The sequence below is a fragment of the Mus musculus genome, chromosome 4 (assembly GCF_000001635.26).
Source record: "Mus musculus strain C57BL/6J chromosome 4, GRCm38.p6 C57BL/6J".
NCBI lineage: Eukaryota > Metazoa > Chordata > Mammalia > Rodentia > Muridae > Mus > Mus musculus.
This window is the reverse complement of record NC_000070.6, coordinates 146,160,234-146,184,316: the sequence shown is the minus strand read 5'-3', so window position 1 is coordinate 146,184,316 and position 24,083 is coordinate 146,160,234. Positions and strand designations below refer to the sequence as shown.

At 39.6% G+C, this 24,083-nt stretch overlaps 1 protein-coding gene, 1 long non-coding RNA gene and 2 pseudogenes across 4 annotated transcripts in view; 1 reads left to right on the top strand and 3 right to left on the bottom strand.

Moving 5' to 3' along the window:
* Positions 1 to 16,784, top strand: part of Gm13165 — a 72,471-nt gene extending 55,687 nt beyond the window's left edge. For both annotated transcript variants that reach the window (XR_003955308.1, XR_003955306.1), the window contains exon 3: positions 16,624 to 16,784. This is a non-coding gene — a long non-coding RNA (predicted gene 13165). The remainder of the gene's footprint in view (positions 1 to 16,623) is intronic.
* The window catches only part of Vmn2r-ps17 (vomeronasal 2, receptor, pseudogene 17), a 140,140-nt pseudogene that overhangs the window by 80,510 nt on the left and 35,547 nt on the right, over positions 1 to 24,083 (bottom strand).
* Positions 1 to 24,083, bottom strand: part of Zfp600 (zinc finger protein 600) — a 41,930-nt gene that overhangs the window by 14,440 nt on the left and 3,407 nt on the right. The gene's annotated exons all lie outside the window — the stretch shown is intronic.
* Gm13170 (predicted gene 13170) lies at positions 5,565 to 6,191 on the bottom strand (annotated as a pseudogene).

The following is a 24,083-nucleotide window of genomic DNA, read 5'->3' as shown; positions in this document are numbered from 1 at the left end:
CACTCAATCACCCTGGAACACCCCTATTTTCGTTGTAAAGAAGAAGTCAGGTAAATGGAGATTGTTACATGACCTAAGAGCCATTAATGCACAAATGCAAGTTATGGGTCCTGTACAAAGAGGACTCCCCCTACTCTCAGCTCTACCTAAGGATTGGAGAATTATAGTAGTAGATATTATGTACATGTATCCATCGATACCAGTTCTGGTGTCCTACATGCCTCTCCCTTGACAGGGGAAAAAGCAGTTCATGTCATATCTCACTGCTTAGAGGCTTGGGCTGCATGGGGCAAGCCCCTAGTGTTAAAGACAGATAATGGTCCTGCATATACTTCTTCTAAATTTAGCCAATTTTGCAAACAAATGCAAGTAAAACATATTACTGGATTGCCCTATAATCCACAGGGCCAAGGCATCATTGAGAGAGCCCACCGCACTCTGAAACAATATTTGCAAAAACAGAAAGGGGAAATAGAGGCTATGACGCCAAAGATGGCTCTATCCCTTGCAATATTTACTCTTAATTTTCTAAAATTAGATGATGCTAGAAGATCACCAGCTGAAAGGCATGGACAATGGCCTCAATCGCCCAATGAAATGGTCAAATGGAAAAATGTCCTTGATAATAAATGGTATGGCCCGGATCCTATCTTAATCAGGTCCCGGGGAGCTATTTGTGTTTTTCCACAGGGTGAAGAAAATCCACTTTGGGTCCCGACGCGACTGACAAGGACCCTGAAAGAGCAAGATGAACCCCAAGATGATTCTCCTGCTCCTGATGATTGAAACCAGGATAAGTATACCTTTATGGGCCATAGTAAGATCATGGCTAGTACCTTTACCGGTACATTCCAATTCTTCTACCTAGCCTTTGTTTTTTGCAAAGGAATGTTTTTTGGATGTGCCTTATGCATGACAAACTCCTCAAGAGCCACGGGTGTATAAGAGTACTAGTTTTCATTTAAATTATACATTATGCTTTGTGCATAATGTGGATAAACCTTTTACACCCTGTATATTTTTTAAGAAAAAGATTATCTCTAATTGGGCAGATCAAATTAATACTGCTGACACTATAAGTCAGATAGCAGAAAAAACGTCTGAGGCATTGCTTACCCTGCAAAGGGTGGATTCTCATATCACCTCAGGGTTAATGTTAGTGAATCAGAGAGTGGATATTTTACAACATGACATGGAACAGATGATGGATGTCATACAAATGAGTTGTGTGGCATCCACTTTGCATGTGTGCATTATTCCCAATAGGTACATTAATAATTCTTTTATTAAAAGTACAGACCTATCAAATTACCTGAAGGGGAACTGGTCGCAGGAGCTGGAAAGGTTGCAGATGAGGCTGCAGATGCAGATCCTGAACCTTAATGGGACCAGAGTGGAACCAGTGACCCTCGGAGACTTTACCTCTTGGCTTACCTCTGCTTTTTCTTACTTTAAGGAATGGGTGGGAGTGATTTTGTTTGGTGCTGCCATATGCTGTGGACTGGTGTTCATGCTCTGATTGGTATGCAAATTCAGAACTCAACAAAAAACGTGACAAGGTGATTATAACTCAGGCACTTTTAGCTATTGAAAACGGCTCCTCCCCTGAAATTTGGTTATCTATGCTCAAGAATTAGTCAGCATGAGATTAGATGAGAGAGACTCAACGATCATTGATCAGCCCTTGCTCATCAATAGGGTGATCATGATTTCCCCACTAATTCATTTTTTGGCTGGCCTCTTTTGCAGAGTTCGCCCTAGGTCATTTAGCAGTTATTGTCACACAGCACTGCGGTATCCAGAGACGGGCAACTTTCCTCGTGCACAGTCCAACCTAAGACATGGGGCCCGGTGGCGATAGGGTTATCCTATGACGGGTAAGGCTGTGACATTAGAGGAACGACCTAAAACAGGAGCCACGGCGGATGGGCATAATTGCACAGGCCTAGTCCAGCCTCATTTTATTAAAACAAACAGGGGAAGATGTGGGAAGCCACATGTGCCGTTGCAGAGTGGCACTGACTACTGCTGGCCACCACGCATAAGATTGGACAAACAACCAATGTGTACATATGCAGTAAAGTTTTTTGCAAAGACACTGCCTGGCCCAGGCATGATAATGAGGTTCTGTAAGGTACTGAGAGTATAACCAATCAGATGTGAGACATGCAAATGAGGTATGATAATGAGGTTCTGTAAGGTACTGAGAGAGGGTAGCCAATCAGATGAGGAACATGCAAATGAGGCTTAGTGCATAACCAATCCGGGTGTGAGACACGCCCCTCCTAGGCCTATAAAAGCAGCACCAGTTCTGGGCTCGAAGTCTTTTCGCCTCTACAATCAAGCTCTCCCAATAAACGTGTGCAGAAGGATCCTGTTGCAGCGTCGTTCTTCCTGGCCAGTCGAGCGCGCGCAAGAGTAGAGTAGGGAATGACATTTTTCAAGCCCTGAATGAAAATGCCTGCAAACTCTAGTGTTACTTTCTGAAAAAGTGGCTACTCATATTGACTGTGTTTAAGGAACACGTGAATGTAGTAAATTAAGACAAGTTTTTAAGTCAAGAACCAACTTAGATAATAAATATATGAAAATATGCACAAAAGAAGTAGATATAAATTTTCTATGAGCGCACAGGAAATAAGAAAATTCTTATGTGGAATAAATGAATGTAATAGAACTCAAGTACAACACAGGAAAGCTATATATATAAAGAATAGAGAGAACAATGTGAAATATAATATAAAACCCACAATGCAAGAAACATCTTATAGATTACAAATCCCAAGGAATAAAATCTCAGAAATATCATTACTTCATTCAGCATCCTCTAAAAACTTCACTATAAAATCCCTACTACAAATCAGATTCAATGAAACATATATGTATGTAATGAACTGCACTATTTGTGAATCCTGGTTTTCAGTTCAGGAAGAAGAAAATGTCCAAAAACAAACAGATAGCATAACAAGACAAAGGTTCACAGTCTTCTCAATTGAACTTAATATATTTCTAATCTACCTACAGGGGATGGAGTGAGGATTACTGTTTAGGAGCACTGTGTTTTCTTCCAGGTGACTGGAGTCCCATAACAACACACAAATGGCAGCTCTCATGCCAGAGTATTCAATGCCTTCTTCCATACTCTGCATACCCTGCACATGTGTGATTCACAGACAGGAATGCAGACTAACACTCATATTCATAAAAGAACAAGAAAACAACAACAAAAAAACATGAAAGAAAACAACTAGCTACAAACATTTGAAAAACACAAAGAAAACAGATACAATAGAAAAGGAAGATATTTCATTTAACCTTTTCAATGATGTATGATTGCATTAATAAACAAGCAGAATCTTTGTTCTTGTCAAATTCTTTGACATTGAAGAATTTATGATTTAAAATCCTGAATCACTGTAAATGTATATATATATATATATATATATATATATATATATACACACACACACACACACACACACACACACACACACACACACACACATATGATTGACAATCTTCAGAAAGGACCTGAATTTCTAACATAGTACTGTTCTCAGTAGATAAAAAGAAAAGATTGAGAATACTAGAAACACTTTCCTAAGAGTGATACAATTAAGACTGATATTTAGGTAGCATTTTAGGTTGGATATCATGAGACCCACTTCTAATCAGAGATCACTCAAATCTCAGAGGCATAGAGAATCTTTAAGTTAATGGTGATAATATTTTACCCTGCTCAGTTTCTGAATTAATCATGGAACAACAATGAAAGGAGTCTAACAACTTCTAAAAGGACACACATTAAGAAAAACACCATAGCTTCCTTGAAATGTTCCTTTTTTTAAACCTCTGTAATTATTAGTTTATTAGTATCATCCAGGACTCATGTTCAGTATTCCTCCTCAAATTACATTAACAAATGCAAATGTAAACAACCCAAGTCAGAATTATATAAAAGCACTCCATCACAAAAGCACATAAAATTACAAGAATGCTATTTTAAAACACTGACACTTTAAGAGAATGATAATCTCAAAAAACAACCCACAAACTGCCAAAATGTTGCAGATTAAACATGATTAATTAATGAGTTTGGATTTTATAAAGAAAAAGCAATTGGATTGGGCCACTGCTACTATTATGCAAAGTTTATCCTCTTCCCTTATATCTGATTTATAAAGGGACAAACCACAATATAGGAAAATGTACCCTTCATATTAAATGTGGCATAATTTTAAAAGCTGACTCAACTAATTAAAAACACCTTTAAACAGTCAAGTTTCCTGAGCAATCTGTATTTAGATAGATGGGCAAAGGCATTACAGCCAGCATTCTTGTGATAGCCTTCGCTGGGACTAAGGTCAACAAATAGTACGACATTCTTGTATTTAAATTCTCGTATTTTAAGCTTGTATTTTTTGAGGATAAATTCTCAGGTCTTCTTTAGTAGGGGAAACTGCAAAATATACATAGTAATGGCAGTTAAAGGAGAGTGCTCCTGTAAGGATTAGAACATACTTTTCTACTAGTGTTCAAGGACAAACTTTCAGATTGCTTGATTCTAATAATCCCACAGTGTGACAGAATTGACCACTCCTTGCTTTGCCAAGTAGGTTATATAATATCTCTTATCCAACTGGTGACGATTTAGGAGATTCTTCAACTATGGATGAAAATGTTACCCCTACCACAATAGCAGGGTCTGTGGACCAAAGCTTTCTTCCAGCTAACTAGATGAAAAGATACACACTGTAATAATCCATGTGACCCAAAATGGGCAAAAGCAAAAAACTGCCCCTCGGGAAGAAAACTATCAGACCTATGAAAAGGACAACAATACTAATAAAAAAAAATGTATTTACTTAAAAGCATTCAGAATGTCAACAAAACAGCCGCAAGTTTTTTTAATTACAGAGTGGTAATCAGTTAACAGAACAACAGTTATCTTTGTATAAACTGCATCAGACACAACTGAAGATAAAAAAAAAATTAATCATTTTTATAATAGTTTAAAATTTTTAATTAATTTTTTCTTTATGGTTAATTTAAACTTATTAGTATATACTTTCCCTTCTTTCTTATCTCTGACCAGTCACACTTTCTCTGCTTCCTCTCAAATTCACCGGTTTTTAAATTGTCAAGAATGTATATACAAATGAATAAATATACAATTACAACCAGATGAATCAAAAAAAAAATATTAAACACAAAAATAAAACCAAAAGAAAAAAAAACCCAAACTACTGAACCCATATATAACTAATACGTGCTGTGCACCAACCATAAAATGCTTTAAATTTCCATGTCAATTTACAACCCCCAGACTGTACCAGGCAAGGTTAGTGGCTATTGAAAATACCACCAGGACAGGGCTATCTAAAGACACATTCGGTAGTGTGTTAACTACACAAAAAAAGACACTGTACCGTTTAAAAACAAATCTTACACAGCCTTACATTTCAATTTTTTTCCTTAAAAGGAGTGAGTTGTGTACAGGGGGTTAAATGCTTTATAGACAAGAAAATAAAACTGCTAAAACCAACTTATTCATCATCATCTTCTTCTTCATCTAACTCTTCTTCCTCTTCCTCCTCCTCCTCCACCTCATCTTCCTCTTCATCCTCCTCATCTTCCTCTTCTTTTTCTTGCTCTTTTCAGCCTTGACCACCCCCATTTTCACTGCATCAGGTTTTCCTTTAGCTCTGTAGGCAGCAATATCCTTCTCACATTTCTCCTTCAGTTTGGCAGCCTTCTTCTTGTATGGCTGCTTGTCACACACTGCAGTGTTGTTCCACATCTCTCTTAGTCTCTTTGCAACATCACAAATGGATAAGCCAGGATACTCACCTTTGATTTTGAGGCAGTACTCAGAATGGAACAAGAAGAAGGCTGAAGGAGGCCTGTTGGGTGCATTGGGGTCCTTGAACTTCTTTTTGGTCTCCCCTTGGGGGAGATGTAGGTTTTCATTTCTCTTTCATAACGAGCCTTGTCAGCCTTCCCCATATCTTCAAATTTCCCCTTTTCTTTAGCAGTCATGGTCTCCCACCTCTCTGAGCACTTCTTAGAGAACTCTGAAAAGTTGAAGAAGCATCCAGGTGCTTCTTCTTGTGCTACACCCAAAAGGTTTGCAAAAAGAATGCATATGAGGACATTTTGCCTCTCAGCTTCTTAGGATCTTTTTTGCCCACATTTAGTTGATTTTCCTCTGCAAAGAACAGAGTTGCCCAGTGTCCTTCTGGCTCTCGCTTTCCCATGAAGTGTTTTTTATATTTTCAGAATTTCACTGTACGCCATCTAACACAAAATTAATTCATACACAGCATGCACATATGAACAAAGTTTGATAAGGAATCCTGGTAATGAATACAAAACTGGGCATAGAGACTCAGGATTTGATTCGCTACACTCTGGAGACAGAGGCAGAGCTTGAGGATCCTCGACGTTCCTCAGGAGAGATTCTTTTTTAAGTCCCTCAAGACTTTGAGGGCAAAGAGACTCTACAAGCACAACCCAAAATGTCTGTGCTTGAGGTTATGTTTCATCTCTAACTCTGTGCAGACTAGGAAATTCACCAAACCAATTTTACACAGCACACCCAGAACTATTCTTCCCACTCAGGCTCAAGCAGACTTCCAAATAGCTGCCAGGATGTTCGAGGCCTGCTCTACAACAATGCATGTTTGCTACCTGCATAGAACAGAACTGGACTTAGTAAGAAGCTGTAACCAAGTTCCTGTCCACCATCTCAGATTTTCAATGATTAAACATAACATCTCATATGGATATCCCTGCCAACTGACCTAATGCCACACAGCAAAGGGAAACTGAGAGGCTGGAACTAAAACAATTTGACAATGGTGATAGAATTTACCTACCCCAAATCAAAAATGCAATACCATTGCTCATGACAAGAAGAATGATGAAACAAATTCGAGACAGAACAAAAAGTACAATTTGAACACCATTCAATGAGGTCAACGGACATAAAGAGGAAACAAGCACAGGAACTCAAAGAGGACAGGAACTAACTGAATGAAATACAAGAGAACCCCTGCAAGTGGCTAAGGAAATAATTTTGATAATGCAGGATGTTGACATTGCATCCAGACATATAAACATCTAAGGAATCCTCAATCTGAATGAAATGAGAAATGAACTCTAAGCCGGATGGTAACTCAATGGAGGGCCAATTCACAAAGATAGAGCATGCAGAAGACAAACATCAATGTTCCAATGGAAGCTGAAGGAGCTAGCTCAATCAAGTAAGTCCTAGATGACACAAATGAACAAAATTCTTGTTGCATGTTAGCAGAAATATTAAAAGATAAATGTTTGATTCAAGCATAATACAGTGGGGGAAGGTCTTTCATCTTAGCACTGTGGGTGCTCAGGCAGGCAAATTTATGTGAACTAGAAGCCATTCCTGTATCTATATCAGGATACATGAGAGTTAGGTCTGCAGAGTGAGATTCTGTCTCACAAACAAACAAACAAAAAAACAAACCAAACAGGAAACCCAAACGAGAAATTAAAGTTATATTTACTATGTTGATATCAAAACTGGCTAAAATGTGAAAGAATGTTAGAAGACTGCCGATATAGTTCTGAATGAGTATGTCTCACTTTTGAAGTTGGAACCCCAGTTGGTCACAATGTTTTTAAAAATTTAGCTATGGAACCTTACTGAATAAAGAATGAAACTGGTGGTAGGCTCTAAGAAAAACAGTAGACCAAAGCCACCTTAGTGACTCTCTTTTCCTCCTTAGTGACTGGAGGTGAGGATGTGATCTCTCAGCTGTCTATTTCAAAAACATGGTTATTTGCTGTCAGGCCTCCTTACCATGGTGGATAGTTATCCTCTGGAAGCATTACCCAAAGTGGTCTTTTTCTTCTATTACTTTCCTTGATCATAGTGCTTTAGGAAAGCATCAGACGAAAATATAGAAAAACATATTATGATTGGATTTAAGGTTCCCTTTCAGAGGAAAACAAATCATGTCATATTCTGGAAGCTAATCAAGAACAGAATATACGTTAGGTCATAAGAATTATGAGGCCATTTTAAGAAATGATATCATCTAAAATCATCATAGTGTATATTGTGTCTTCTTGTTTTAGGAAGGAGTAGGTGACATAATGGCCTCACAGTCAGCAAATACTGAGACATAATAAAGTATACATGTGAGGTCTGGATGCAGGAATATCTTTAAGAACACTTTATAGATATCTTTAAGAACAGTTTTTAATAACAATATTGATCACAGTATCACATCTCAGATTATAAATGATGGTGGCTAAAAAAATCTACAACTGTCAGCTTTGATCAAATGTGGACCCTGTATCTATCCTGTATGCAGTTGGGTGTCAACAGCTAGACTCTAGTCTAAAATGCTCAGTTGAGATCCTAAGGCCTATATACAATGCTGTATCCTTTCTAGACCAATGAAATAGAGTAGGGAGTAAAAATTCAAGGATTACTTAAAAGAAATAATTTTCTTTGTATCTAAGCAGATAAAAACTGTAAAATCAGAGTATAAAACCACCATTAGAAGCAAGACATAGAATAAAATACCTTGTGATCCAATTCCATAAGCATATTTTCATGAAGAATTGAAATATGTATTGAACAATTAATTTGAGGATATTTAGTAAAATAAATAGAAAAATTAAGCCGGTTGTGGTGGCTCGCACCTTTAATCCCAATACTCAGGAGGCAGAGGCATGCGGATTTCTGAGTTGGAGGCCAGCCTGTTCTACAGAGTGAGTTACAGGACAGCCAGGGCTACACAGAAAACCCTGTCTCAGAAAAAAAAAAAACATTTCATAGCATTAATATCATGTGCCATTTTCTAATACATGACAAAATCAAAACAGATAATAATTTCATAAATTCCACACAGGTTTACCTTCAGAATAGTTAGAAGTATATTTGTAAATAAATGGGTTATGTGACAACACAATGATAATGTAGAGTGTTTTTTTATAATGGAAAGGAACGTTTTAAGTTGTATAAGAATTATACTAATTTGTCATTAATTATGGATACATTATTGTTCATAAATCTATGACTGTCCAACTTAAAGTCTGAATCTTTTGACTCCAGAAATATTCTTTGATTTATTATTTGAGCTCACTCATCTAACATGATTATAGACTGCAAGGATCAGAACCATTTATGATTCTTTGACTTGATCACTATACTTATCTTTTTATTTGAGCTCATTCATCTAACATGATTATGGGTGGCACAGATTACTATCATTTCTGACTCTTCCTTCATTTTTTAACAAAAAATAGAACTCAGGGTTATATTCAGGTTCTATCATAAAATTGTAGCAGAAGGGCTGGTGAGATGGCTCAGTGGGTAAGAGCACCCGACTGCTCTTCCAAAGGTCTAGAGTTCAAATCCCAGCAACCACATGGTGGCTCACAACCATCCGTAACGAGATCTGACTCCCTCTTCTGGAGTGTCTGAAGACAGCTAAAGTGTACGAACATATAATGAATAAATAAATCTTAAAAAAAAAAAAAACTGTAGCAGAAATGTAAACCTCTGGGCTGGAGAGATGACTCAGGGGTAAAGGGCACTTGCTGTTCATGAAAAGACACACAGACTAATTCTTTCTACACACAAAACAAGGTATAATTTTTGTCTGACTCCTGTGTGATGCATTTTGTGATGACTTCTGGGCTCCACTGGTCTCATATAGGCATGCAGGACATAGAAAAATATACAGAAGAACACACCTATAGTTAAATAAAAGTTTAAATAAATAAATAAAAGTCTGTCTGCCAGGTCTGTCATAGAAATCGAATGGAGTAGGTTCAACAGTATGTGTGATTTCTCAGGTTCAGATGGCTCCTGTAGGCATAAGGCTTGTCCTCCCTGCCTATGTTATTAGGGAATGTTCTCCCAGCCAAGGTTTATGTCTCCATAACCAGAAACAGTAAGATTCCATGAAGCAACAATGTGTCTGTTATTTCTCAGGAAAATGGTAATGCTATGGCCTTGGGAAAGAACTATGAAAACATGAGTTGAAGAATATATAATTTAATATAAAAGCTATTCTTTAGAGCTTTTCTCTGTGGGACTGTGAAAGGCAGCCTGTGTTCTAATTGAGCAAAACTTACTTTGGAGACCCAGTAGAAAACTCTACAAGGGATAGAACAGTGAGCTACGTTCCCAGACACAGGTGTCTGACATCACGGAGCCCCACAACTCAATAATCCTGTGACTATCTGTCCCATTGACTATGTCCCAAGCTCCTGGCATTCTGGCTAAACTCCACCCTCATAGTTACCTGACAATAGCCAGGTATGCTCCTCCCCACAGTTATGTTGCAACAACTAGATAGGTAACCCAGCCCAGTATAAAAGGGGCTGTTTGGCCCCTCCTCTCTCTCTTAAGCTCTTAAATCTCTTATTCTCATCTCTAGCTCTCCTCCTCCCTATCCTCTCCTCCCTCTCTCCACATGGCCATGGCTGGCTTCTACTTCCCTACTCCTTCCTCTTCCTCTTTCTACAATAAACACCTTAAAACCAGGGACCATCTCTCCACTCATTAAGACCAGCTGTTCTTCAATGATTGGAATAGGGCTGACTCTAAAGAGCCACGTATCACCTCCAGCAGCAAAGCCTCTCAGTGTTTCCAGTCACCAGACCAGACTAAAGACTCTCACATCCTGGGAAACACTTGAGTGCCTTATACCCCTGCTCCCTTCTCCCTTCAGCCCCTGGGATGACCCAGTTACCCCCAGGGCCCTCACTTTGTTCTCAGCTCTTTCACAACATAGAGTGACATCTGGGATGTCCATGACAGAGTACCTGTTGTCTGTGGCCTCTGTGAGGCCCAGAGACCACAAACTGCTCCCTCTCTACTCCTAATGACTGGAGATCCATAGCTTCCCACGGCCAGACACCCACCTGGGCCTCATAGAGAGTGCTGTCCACTTGCCCAGAGCACTGGTGCTCTGGTGGGACATGGGATTCCCTTTAAATTCCCTGCATTCACTGCCCAACATTTCTCAACTATCCAAAATATAAACATGCAATATGATTTGTATAAGGGGCTCGAAGTACCTAAAATTACAGAGGTAGCTACACTAATGAGTCAGTAAAGGGAAAGGCATGGTTTAAAAACAAGGCTCATGGTGTGAGGAATAAAGGAGTACCAGGAAGTGAGAGAGTGATGATCTCAGACAAAATTTGACCCACTTAAGATTCTGGTTTGAGTTTGAAAATGAAGGCAGTTTTCAAAGTCCAAGAAAAGCCTGGAACAGATCAAATTCTAATGAGGAAAATGTTAGGTCCAGGTATCATGGGACACATCTTTAACACCAGGATTCAGGAGACAGAGCAAGACACAACTAAGTGTACAAGATCTATCCAGAGAGATATTTCCAGGACAGCCAAACTTAGTCTGTGAAGGAACTGAAAAACAGAAAGGTAATTTCTCACTTAAAACTAGCCTCTATATCTAGATTTAGCAACCAGAAAGCACACCCAAGCAAACTACATAGGAGCTGCTATGTTTACAAAACAGTGGACTTCATTTCTTTTTGTAAACGTTACAGGTTACTTCAGAGCAATAGTGATAAAAACTGCATGTACTGATACAGAGACAGACAGATTGATCAATGGAATACAATTGAAGGCCTAGTAATTAAACCACAAACTTACAGACAATTGATCTTTGACAAAGAAGCCAAAAATATATAATGGATAAAAGAAAAAATCTTCAATACCTGATGTTGGTCTAACTGGCAGTCTGTATGTGGAAAACTGAAAATAGATACATTTGTATAAACGTGCACAAAGCACAAGTCCAGGTGGATCAAGGACCTTAACATAAAACAAGATAGAATCAATAAAATAGAAGATAAAGTAGAAAAAGAGTCTCAAACTTAATGCCACAGTGAAAAAATTTCCTAGAAAGAATTCTAATGCCTCAGGTTTATGATCAGGAATGGAAAAATGGGACCTCATGAAACTAGATAGTTTTGTAAGGCAAAGGACATAGTAAATAGGACAAAGTGGCAACCTACAAATTGGGAAAAAAAATCTTCTGTATCCCCACACTTGATAGAAGGCTAATATCCAAAATATGTACAGGACTCAAGAACCTAAACACCAAGAAACCAAACAACCCAATCAAAAAATGGGGTAGATACCTGTCTTAGTCAGGGTTTCTATTCCTGCACAAACATCATGACCAAGAAGCAAGTTGGGGAGGAAAGGGTTTATTTGGCTTACACTTCCATACTGCTGTTCATCACCAAGGAAGTCAGGACTGGAACTCAAGCAGGTCAGGGAGCAGGAGCTGATGCAGAGGCCATGGAGGGATGTTCTGTACTGGCTTGCCTCCCCTGGCTTGCTCAGCCTGCTTTCTTATAGAACCAAGACTACCAGCCCTGAGATGGCCCCAACCACAAGGGCCTTTCCCCCTTGATCACTAATTGAGAAAATGCCTTACAGTTGGATCTCATGGAGGCATTTCCTCAACTGAAGCTCCTTTCTCTGTGATAACTCCAGTTGTGTCAAGTTGACACAAAACTAGCCAGTACAATTGACCCCTTGTCAACTTGACACACAAAAACATCACTAGTAAGCCTCAACCCTTACAATCTTATTCATCCCCATTCTAAATAACTTTAAAAGTCCCACAGTCTTTACATATTCTTAAATTTTCAATCTCTTTAAAATATCCATCTCTTTTAAAATCCAAAGTCTTTTTACAATTAAAAGTCTCTTAACTGTGGGCTCCACTAAAACAGTTTCTTCCTTCAAGAGGGAAAATATCAGGACACAGTCACAATCAAAAGCAAAAGTCAATCTCCAACCGTCCAATGTCTGGGATCCAACTCACGATCTTCTGGGCTCCTCCAAGGGCTTGGGTCACTTCTCCAGCCAGGCCCTTTGTAGCACACACGTCATCCTCTAGGCTCCAGATGCCTGTACTCCACTGCTGCTGCTGCTCTTGGTGGTCATCTCATGGTACTGGCATCTCCAAAACACTGCATGACCCCTTCAATCCTGGGCCTTCAATTGCAACTGAGGCTGCACCTTCACCAATGGCCTTCCATGGCCTCTCACAGTGCCGAGCCTCAGCTGCTTTGCCTGACCCCTTAATGCCTTCAAAACCAGTACCACCTGGGTGACCCTTACATATTACTAAGTCCCGCTGCAGCAGGAGTACAACCTTGGCCATCTCTGGAACACAGCCTCTTTGTGCTTTCAGAAAACACTTCCCAGAAGATGTCACCTCAATGATGCTGGTCTCTTCTTAATCACCACTAATTTCTTAGCTCCAGCTAACCAGCATCAATAGTCCCAGTATGCAAAGTTTTTGCTTTAGTAGTTCTGGTATCTTGTTAATCACAACTGATTCTTCAGCCCCAGCTAACCAGAACTACAGAATCTTCACATTCAAAACAGCAATGGCCCTGAAAAGAGTCTTTAATTTTTCCCTCTGAAATTTCACAAACCAGACCTCCATCTTCTGCAGTGTTCTCAACATTATCTTCCAAGCTCCTACACAACATCTGACAGAGCTCTTAACAACGGATGGATCTTCAAGCCCAAAGTTCCAAAGTCCTTCCACAGTCCTCCCCAAAACATGGTCAGGTTGTCACAGGAATACCCCACTCTGCTGGTACCAATTTGTCTTAGTCAGGGTTTCTATTCCTGCACAAACATCATGACCAAGAAGCAAGTTGGGGAGGAAAGGGTTTATTTGGCTTACACTTCCATACTGCTGTTCATCACCAAAGGAAGTCAGGACTGGAACTCAAGCAGGTCAGGGAGCAGGAGCTGATGCAGAGGCCATGGAGGGATGTTCTGTACTGGCTTGCCTCCCCTGGCTTGCTCAGCCTGCTTTCTTATAGAACCAAGACTACCAGCCCTGAGATGGTCCCACCCACAAGGGCCTTTCCCCCTTGATCACTAATTGAGAAAATGCCTTACAGTTGGATCTCATGGAGGCATTTCCTCAACTGAAGCTCCTTTCTCTGTGATAACTCCAGTTGTGTCAAATTGACACAAAACTAGCCAGTACAATACCTAAACAGAGAATTCACAATGAAGCAACTGTGGAAGGCTGAGAAACTTCAAAAGAAATGTTCAAAGTCTTTAGTGATCAGAAAAATATAAATCAAAGCAACACTGAGATTCCACCTTCCACCAATCAGAATGGCTAAGATCAAAAACTCAGGTGACAGCACTTGCTGGCCAGGATGTGGAGAAAGAGGACCACTCCTCCATTGCTTGTGGAATTGCAAACTGGTCAACCATTCTGGAAATCAATCTGGAGATTCCTAAGAAAATTGGAAATAGATATACCTTAAAACCCAGCTACACCACTCTTGGGCATATACACAAAAGATGCCCCACCATGACACAGGGGCTTGTGTTCCACTATGTTCAGAGTGGCCTTATTTGTGATAGCCAGGAGCTGGAAACAATCCATATGCCCCACAATGGAAGAATCGATACTGAAATATGGTTCGTTTACACAATGGAATATTATTCATCTATTAAGAACAATGACATCAAGAGGTTTGGAGGAAAATGGATTGAACTAGGAAATTCCATCCTGAGTGAGGTAACTCAAACTCAGAAAGGACATGCATAGTATGTACACACTAATAAACGGATATCAGCCAAAAAAAGTATATAATAAAATGTAAATGACAAAAGAGGGTTAATAAGTTCAAGGTTCCAAGTGAGGATGTCTCAATCCCACTTGGGAGAGAGAAGAAAGCAGTCATGGGTGGAGAAGGAGGGAGGGACCTGAGTGGGAGTAGGGACAGAGAAGGGAAGGGGAAACATGATCAGACATTATGAGGGATAGGGGGAGGACTGAAGCCCTGAGGACCAGTAGAAAAAATGGAAATAGACAGCCTCAGCAAGTAGGCTATGGAGGTCCATCTCACATGTTCCAAAGACCTAGGAGGTGAGAGACTCCCAGGACTCAAAGGGAGAGACCTTGGATAAAGTGCTGTCTAGCTTCAAGTGGAGTGATGGAGTTGCAATTGTTCCTGTTTGAAGGATCTCCAGGGACAAAACTGGAGAAGCACATGAGAGAAAGGAGGTCCATGGACAAACCCAAATTAGGATCCATATCCAGGGGAGGCAAAGAGCAGTGACACTGTTACTCATACTGTGTTGTGCTTGTAGACAGGAGGCTAGCATGGCTGCCCTCTAAGAGGTCCAACAAACAGCTGAGTCAGATGCAGATTCTAGCACTTAGCCAATGGATGGAAGCCAATGACCCCTATGGTTGATTTGGGGGAAAGCCAGAAGGAGCTGAGGAGGAGGGTGGCCCCATCCATATACCAGCAGTCTCAACTGAACGGGACCCCCGCCCCCAAGATCTCTCAGAAAAAGGGCCAACAACCAGGCAGCATACAGCAGCTGACATGAAGACCATGACAAATAAACAGTGGATGACTACCTGGTCTGACCTCAGTGAAAGAAGATGCACCTAGTATTGGGGAGGCCTGGTGGGATGGTGGGGCATGCAGACATCCTCTTGGAGGGAGGGGAGAAGGGATGGGATGGGGTGTGGAAAAAATTTTATAAATTTAATTAAAAATAATCAAGTTAAGTGTCTTTAGTGTAAAAATGACATTTGACTTGTATATAACTTCATATGCAATTTTATGAATAGTGTTACTATGATTATATTTCATGTTGAGAGCATATTTCATAAAATATATTGACATACAAAATCAAGGAGAAGACATGGTAGAAACTCACTGATGGCTGCCAGGGAGAATATATATGCACAGAGATAAAATGAATCATTTGAGGGTATGCCCTTGGAAGGATTCCCTCCTTATATCAAATCTGTTAAATAATATCACCATTGGAACATCATCCTCAACAAGCATGTATCTGAATTGTGGCATTGTTCCAGGCAGTTCTCAGGTTCCCAATCAGTAATAAATATGAATGTAATGACACTCTTCGGAGCCTAGCTGTTACAGATTTCATCTCTAGCCACCACTCTTAAAGGTTAACATGAAAGAAAGAATGTGTGATAATGGTCTCCTGGCATACATACCAATACACATACATACACATATATGCACACATACATACATATGTTTATGCATAAATAAAAACATAAGAATTCATTCTGAACATGGTGATACTATTGCTGAAGAAAGTTGTCATGACCATGATTGTGAGGAGCCGCCCTTGCAGTCACCATTACAAGATAGTGCTGACATTCGGTGTTCTAACTGGTAAACAAGTAGTCTGCGCATGTGCTGGGGTATTTTTCCATTCCTTGTGCCCTGCCTGTCCCATGGCGTCATCTGGGCTGATGGTGAGCAGCCAATCAGGGCAAGGCACGTCTCCAACCGCTCTTCGTGGTCTATAAAAGGACCGATTTTCCGGTGCTCTGGGTCTCCTCCTCCCCAGAAGCTGATCATCTATCTCTCGAGATGCATTAAAGCTTTGCTGCAGAAGGATCCGAGTTTGTCCTGTGTGTGTGTTCTTGCCGGCAAGATTCAGAGACACAGGGACACATGATATCAGCAAATATTCAGTGCTTTTTATGTATTTCTTTGACCTTATATTTCTCTCATGTCAGATATTTCTCTTGGCATTTAACAGGTATATGAATGATCTCTTTCAACGCCCTGGCCTCAGAAGTATGGATTGACAATGAGAAAAAGCAGATTATCAAGTACCATGGAATGTCAGAAAATGAATGAGAATTGACGAGGGAAATATTGATTTCCTAGGAACAATAAACACTAGGCCAGGGAATAATCAAGTGCAGAAACCCAGACCCTCAGTGTTCCTTCTAACACTTTCTCAGGAATAATCAAATGCTGCACCAAATTCACAAATTTCTTCTGAAAAATCCCACAAAAAAAATGCCCAGAAAACAGTGCAGAACACAGAAAGTAAGGGAATATGGTACAGCCATCACACAAAGCTGACCTTACCTGGGTCCAAAAGCAAATGACCACAAAAACATGCACACAGAAAATAATAAAAGTATGGGTGCTACAGGGCAACTTTTAAAAAGTTTCTCTCTAATAGATGCAGAAAGTAAACTCAACTTGATTTCATGACAGAGATTCAAAACTGTTTTAGCAAGTACAAACCAAACAACTCAAGACATAAACTATGTATCATCAGTGGGAGAAAGCTCACTGATAGATATATATCAATATATCTATGAAAGGCCTAGGGCAAAATATCACAGTGGATCACTATGAAAGCTCTGAAGAATGTGGAACAGAAGGAACATTACTGAGTCTAATGAGGATAATAGCCAACATCGTAAACCTATCACTACACACACTGAAGACAGCTGTCATCATTCTACTCTACTCAGAAGGCAGACAAGGATGTGCAAAGCCTCCACACTAACTTATCTCAGTGCAGCAATGCTTGCAAAGAGCAAGTAAGACTTAGAATATTTTAATGTTCAAATAAGGATACAAGGAAGGCACATATTCTCACATTACAAGAAACATAATACTTCAACTCAAGAGCTGGCAATATCCCCAGAGAATAATTCAATCTAATAATATATTTAATAAGCTACAGAAAAATACAAGAAAAATATGACTTGGTTTTATACATTCCTAAAGAATAATCTGAGAAGTCAGAAGACCATTCAGTGTCTAAAGGATCTTGGATATACTGGTTTTGCATACAAACTGCTAAAAGGGGCTCTGTAGGCTGATGGGTGTAAGGTGTCATTAATGGTTCTCCCTAGATGCTGACCCTTGTGCTGTAATACCATCCTGTCTGACAATGTATGTCGACCAGTGTAGTAGTGACAAGTGGGTAAAGAAACTTTACTGCTTTGAATTGAGGTCAGCCTACAAAGGAAATACAGACATAGCACTGGAAGCTGGTCAAAAGTCACTCTAAATATCACAGGCCCAAAAGTGAATTTTAACTGACACACTGTTATATGTAGAAATACAGAAATACATTTAAATTGTTGGTGCTTTCAGCCTAAGTCAAACAAACATGAATTGTAGAGGGAAACTGCCAATTCAGAGAGAGCTGAATAAAAAGCCAGCAGTGGGGAAAAGGCAACACTGTAAAAGAAGGAGGAAGTGGAGTTATGGAAATCCATGCTGTCATATACCATGGAACATGGAATTATGAATATACAACAGCATGGATACCCATTCAAAACCTTCCTAAGAACATACATGAAACACAAGGATAGGATGAAAACATGAATAACAAGGGATGGGACAGGGAAAGAAGAGATGTTAACTTGGCAAGCACTCTGGGGCACGGTCATGTGCGAAGGCCATTCACCTGAAAACACAAGCACTAGGGGATTTAGAGATCACAGATTAAAGTGAACTCTAGGAGCTTTGTAATATCTGCAACACCAAAGAAACCAGATAATGAAGATCCTCTAACAGAATGTTTCTCTGTGAATATTCTAATAATTGTAATATGCATGAAAGAAATGAATATAATCCCTAATTCATGAGATAGAAAATTTACTGACAACAGGAATTTCTGTAAAACAGAAATCGAAGATGCAGGGAAAAATACAATGCTGTCATAAATTTACAATACTCAAAACTTGAAACCCTGGGCATTTGTAGACAGCATCAAGAGTGTAATAAAAAATGGGCATAGGAATACATGAATTTTCAGGGAGTACTGAAGACATTTTTCAAAGTATGTCACTTTATGATTCTTACCTTGACATACAGGGTGAGTATCGTCATTTCTACCAGCAACAGATCATAAATTCCTGCTCCAGTGACAGATGTTGTACTTTAAATTCAAAAGTAAGTAATACATAAAATAAATGTGTGTCCTGGGATTGTTTTGTCTAATTGTATAATAGGAAAAGCACATCTTCCATTTCATGGAGACTGAACAAGAGCTCATTCTAGAATGGGAAGAATAACCCTTGGGTTTACCTACTTCCACCATGAAGTCAATATGAACACTAGGGCTTCGACTTTAAATCTTGCAACTGACATTTCCTCAAATACACACCTGATCCAGAATAGACACAATTCCAAACGCTTGAGCCTTCCAGTCAAAGTTTACTATCACTTGTTTCATCACATCTGTTTTACAGTAGATAAACTCAAATAGCAACATGCAGTGTGCAAACATTGGGACTCTTGAGTACTAGAAGGCCATAGCATTCTAGCCTAGCATTCCCTAGGAAAGTCTCTCAGATATTGGATTCCTGTACTCTCTGGTGTATCTGCCTATTGTCACATCTAAGTGCTGTAACAATGTTTATCTCTTTCCAGATGTCTTGTCCTAGCCCTTACCATCAAAAGAGGTGATATTATATTAGCATACAGTAGTACTAAATATTTATCCATAGCTTAAAATCAGGAGAGCATGGAATCATATTTTTCAAGTCCTGAGAGAAAATAACTGGCAACTGTAATGTTAAATTCAGAAAAGTGGCTATAAGTATTGACAGTGTAAAACATATATTTGAACTTAGTATATATAAGTTTAGACACCTTTTTACTCAAAAACCTACATAGAAAATAATCTAATAAAAATATGCACAAAAGAATAAGACATAAAATTTTCATGAGAACGTCGGGAATAACACATCTTTTTTGTGAAGAATGAATGAATATAAGAAAAGTAGGAAATATTCCTCATGTCCTACATAGTAAAGCTCTCTCTCATACAAAGAATGGAGACAATAGGAACCATATTTTTGCCACTTACAATGCCCGCAAACCTAGATTGCAAATGCTAAGGAATACAGTCTCGCAAAGAACAGATTTTCTTTTTTTTTTTCATTTTTTATTAGGTATTTTCCTCATTTACAACAGATTTTCATTGACCAATCATCAAAGAAGTTCACAATGAAAATGTTGGTAGAAGGCAGAATAGAAAGCACAGCTATCTACATAATGAAGACTATTATTTGTGAATCTTGGTTTACAGTTCAGGAAGAAATTCTGCCAAACTAAATTATTGTGTAGGGATATTCAAGCCTGTTCTGACTTAGGGTGTGGTTCAGCACAAGGCACACAGCTTTCCTCACTGTGGTTGAATACAAGCAAGCCTTTAGGATTTGCTTTAATCCCAAACAACGAAAGTACATTTACTAAGTAGAAGGAGGTGCACATGTTTGAAAGTGTTGTCTAATTGAATAGCAGAAAATGTGAAATATCAGAGAAAGATCTTAGAGAACAGGATATGCCCAACACTCCTGAGGTGAGAGAGGAAGGGGGAAGCTACTTAAGAAAGAGAAAGACAGTACAGGAAGAAGAGAATGGTAAAGGAATACAGTAGAGTGCATGGGCAGCAGTACAGTACAGTTGAGAGAGTAGAGCCACAGAGAGGGAGAAGGACACAGTTTTACTGGGAGAGTTTTACAGAGTCAGATTGAAGAGGGAACATGCTAGGCACAGGCAAAGACAGAATGAGCAGGAGAAAGAGAAGGAGCCAGAAGATTTAAAAAAAGATTGCTACAGTTAATTTAAGGCCAAGCAGAGCAATTCAGTGTCTGAGAACCAGGCTGAATGAGTCAGCTTGGAAAGTAGTTTGAGCCTGAACAGCTGAAATGAACCATCCAGGTAAGAGTTGAAATGAGGCTGGGCAGTGGTGGTGCATGCCTTTAATCCCAGCACTTTTCTCAGTTCCAGGCCAACCTGGTCTGCAGAGTGAGTTCCAGGGCAGCCAGAACTCTACACAGAGAAACCATGTCAGGAAAACCAAAAAAATAAAATATTTTTAAAAAAGGAGTTGAAATAAACAAACAAGAAAGGGGGAGTTTAATCAGCAGGAAATCTCAGAGGCTGAAAACACTCTAGGACTAAATAAGATTATTTAGAGGCTAGAGGCTTACAGGACTAGGCCATGATAATTAGACAGAGGCAGTCAGCCTCCCAGACAATAATTATAATAGGAGAATAAAGGTTAGTTTTACAGTCCTGTGGAAAATCTAATACCACTCACTATAAAAGCTTTCTAGAATGTAAAAAGAGAAGAAACACACCTCAGAAAACAAATGGAAAGAGACTTGAAACTAAACCAAACGGTCCAGACAAGGCAGGAAAGAGATTATTCCATCCTTTTTTTTTTCAATTTTTATTTGATAATTTCTTCATTTGCATTTCAAATGTTAAGCACTTTCCTACTTTCCTCTCCAAAAATCCCCTATCCTATTGCCCCACCCCTGCTAACCAACCCACCCTCTCTGGCTTCCTGGCCCTGGTGTTTTATTCTGGCATAGAACTTTCACAGGACGAAGGGCCTCTCCTCTCATTGATGACAGACTAGGCCATCATCACCTACATATGTAGCTAGAGCCATGAGTCCCACCATGTGTTTTCGTTGGTTGTTCGTTTAGTCTCAAGGAGCTCTAGGTATACTGGTTAGTTCATATTTTTGTTCCTACTATGGGGCTGTAATCCCCTTCAGCTCTTTGGGTAATTTCTCTAGCTCTTTCACTGGGGACCCTGTGCACTGTCCAATGGATGACTGTGAGCACCCACTTCTGTATTTGTCAGGCACTTATAGAGCCTCTCAGGAGACAGTTATATCAGCCTCCTGTCAGCAAGCTCTTGTTTGTATCCACAATAAAATAAGGCCAAATTCAACAAACTGCATCAGTGTGAACACAATTCAAGGACTTAAACTCGTGTAGACTGGACCGAAGATGTGATTCAGAGAGCAAGTGCATCTTCTGGAGAAGAACAACTCAGATCAGACCATCCACTCTGTCAACAAATATTGTAGATGGACTCTCTGATGGTAGCATTCAGAGTCCAGAAACTGCTATGCAAACTGGGGCAGGAGGCAGAGCTATCAATGGCCATACCCAGATTTGTATCCTGTGTGCTACAATTTCAATCTGCCAGGCAAGGCATGGCCGCCAGTATCATAGTGGCAAGGCTATCTGTGGGTAACAAAAGGCTTTCCTGTTCAAGCTGAGGCCGGCTCCTCAGGAAAAGCATACATAGACTAAACAGAGATTCTGGCTAAAATCCAATAAAGAAGGTCACAGGCCCTGGGAGCGAATCCAAGACTGACATTTGCTTCCTGTGTAAATGGCCCTTTTCAAACACATTAACTGATGCTGTTTTCAGTCTGGGTAAAAGAAACTTTGATTTCAATGGGCAACAGCAATTTCCCAGCATCAAAATTAATTAAATATTGACATGAAGTGACAGCTGACAGCACTACCTACCATGGGAAATCCATATCATCACATCTAATATTCTTAGTGAAATCTTTCAGAATCATTAATGAAACAGAAGCTGGCAAAACCAAATTCATGTCCTCTCTGTACTGGCAGGTGAGCCCCACCCCACCCCTTTTCAAAGCTGCTAACACACCTGGATCCTTCAATAGAGTCTCCTTGGCCTTTACCATCTAGGGCTCTTAGATTTGATTTATATTTATGCAGATTTGGCTGAGAAAATGAAGACCTGAAAATGGGAAAATCATTCAAAAAAACCTGGACCTTTTCATGTGACAAAAATGAAAGATGCCAACACCAGGTGAAAGGATAAACATGAAGGAAAGAGAAGATGTCATGAGAATGTCTCTTTTTCCCTGAGGATTTCAGTTTACTCTTGAGTCAGTCACACAGTTAACACACAGAGAGTCCTTTTCCCAGAATCACTGAGAAACAAGGAAGAATGTAAGAAAACTATTGTGACACGCAGGATCCAAACTGTTGAACTTCTCCAACAAGAGATTGCTGAAAAAAACCCTGAATGCAGGGTCTAAGCATTACCACACCTGCAAGAACTCCACAGTGCAGCACTCAACAAACCATGAATGTGTATGGGCAAAGTGCTTTTCATGAAACAAGGAGTCATTTTTCTTAAGAAAGTGAGCAATCATAATTATTTCAAAGGTGCTGTTTAATTTTGTCCTAATCCATAGTAAGTTTTCTATTTATAAAAATATCTTAGCCTAGAGTCATCCTTTCACAGCATGCTGGGCAGAACCTTGGAGGATTAGAAGAATTCAGGAGGAAAGGCTAACTGGGGTAACTATTAACATATCAATGAAGACAGGGATTGGGATGGTGCTTTCTTGGCTCCTGGTTAACTCTTGGCTTGACCTCTATTCTCCTTCTCATCTTCAATTCCCTTCCCCCCATCTAATGAACTGGTTCAGTCTGGACCCAAAGAGATAACTCTGAATGCTTTCTCCCTCATGCTGAAATACCAAAAGTTAACCCCACCACAAGCCCAAGAACCAGGTATCTTCTTGCAGCTCTGCAGGTTGCATGTCTTAGGAAAATAATAAGGCCTCACAGAAAATGACAAGGGCATATAAAACCAGCTGTAGGAAGTGACCAAAGTCTATCTCTTGGTCAAGATGTAATATTTTAAAAAGCTTTCCAACATTGTAGAATTTTTTTTTCTCTGACGACATTAAGGGTTAACAGAACCTACTATATATCTTCTCCTTAGTTGTTCATTGCTGCAAACCTGTTTTCATGCTTCAATGAAACCTAAGGTGTAACATTAATAACTAAGACTATGAAGCCACATCTCTGGATGCTGTATTTACATCAATGACTACATATAACTCAGTGTGAAACTAACGGAGACTATAACTTTGTTAGGTTAATGTGAATATATACAGCCATATGATGGTGCTTTATAACGTAAATTTTCTAATTCAATCAAATCTTCACCAATTCCCCATATGACAAATATCTACAAGGCTCTCTCAGGATGCCTACTCAGTTCCCTGGAGAAAGGGAAATGAAATGGCAAATGAAGGAACAGGGGAGTTAAGAAAGCAGGAACGAATTTTAATTACAGTTGCTTTATAAAGGCTTTTGCAAAGACAAACCTCCTGGTATACAAACTCCAGATGCAGCCAAGGATCTACAAGGATACTTTAGAAAAATATTCTGGCAACCATAAAATTGATTAAAACATCATCATGAACCAAAATCACAGGATCTCAAACTTCCTGACAATGGTAAGATATCCACAACAGATTGTGAGAGTAGCGACAGAAAATGCACCCCTGCTCCACGTGCCTGCCCTGCTCCTGCCCATTTCCTAGTACAACAGCTCCTCTGACCTGGAAGGCAACAGGACCAGCTGCTGAATGTCCTA